Genomic DNA, 855 nt, shown 5'->3' with positions numbered 1-855 from the left:
AAACGTATCTCCCACTGTGGACCTGGAGGTTGACTACTTCAGGTCGCTGAAGATGGAAAGCAGTTGTCCCCAGGTCCACAGGGGGAATACATTTTAATGTCTGTACAAGGATAGATTACTTGGACTCATAACTCAAACTACCTTGATCATCATAGTTACAAAGTTAGGTTGGGCGAGAAAAATAGACATAAGTCCCCTCCCCCTTCCACCCATAATTCATTTGGATTTTAAAAACATCGGAACATTCATAGATGTAAAAACTACAGTGGTGTGAAAAACTATTTGCCCCCTTCCTGATTTCTTATTCTTTTGCATGTTTGTCACACTTAAATGTTTCTGCTCATCAAAAACCGTTAACCATTAGTTAAAGATAACATAATTGAACACAAAATGCAGTTTTAAATGATGGTTTTTATTATTTAGTGAGAAAAATAACTCAAAACCTACAAGGCCCTGTGTGAAAAAGAAATTGCCCCCTGAACCTAATAACTGGTTGGGCCACCCTTAGCAGCAATAACTGCAATCAAGCGTTTGCGATAACTTGCAACAAGTCTTTTACAGCGCTCTGGAGGAATTTTGGCCCACTCATCTTTGCAGAATTGTTGTAATTCAGCTTTATTTGAGGGTTTTCTAGCATGAACTGCCTTTTTAAGGTCATGCCACAACATCTCAATAGGATTCAAGTCAGGGCTTTGACTAGGCCATTCCAAAGTCTTCATTTTGTTTTTCTTCAGCCATTCAGAGGTGGATTTGCTGGTGTCACGCACCTTCCAAAAAGTTCAACTTTTGTCTCGGCGGTCCACAAGGTATTTTCCCACAAGTCTTGGCAATCATTGAGATGTTTTTTTAGCAAAA

This window comes from Hyperolius riggenbachi, chromosome 4 (assembly GCF_040937935.1).
Source record: "Hyperolius riggenbachi isolate aHypRig1 chromosome 4, aHypRig1.pri, whole genome shotgun sequence".
In the NCBI taxonomy this organism is placed as follows: Eukaryota; Metazoa; Chordata; class Amphibia; order Anura; family Hyperoliidae; genus Hyperolius; species Hyperolius riggenbachi.
The sequence above is the reverse complement of the archived record's forward strand: the minus strand, read 5'-3'. Positions refer to the sequence as shown.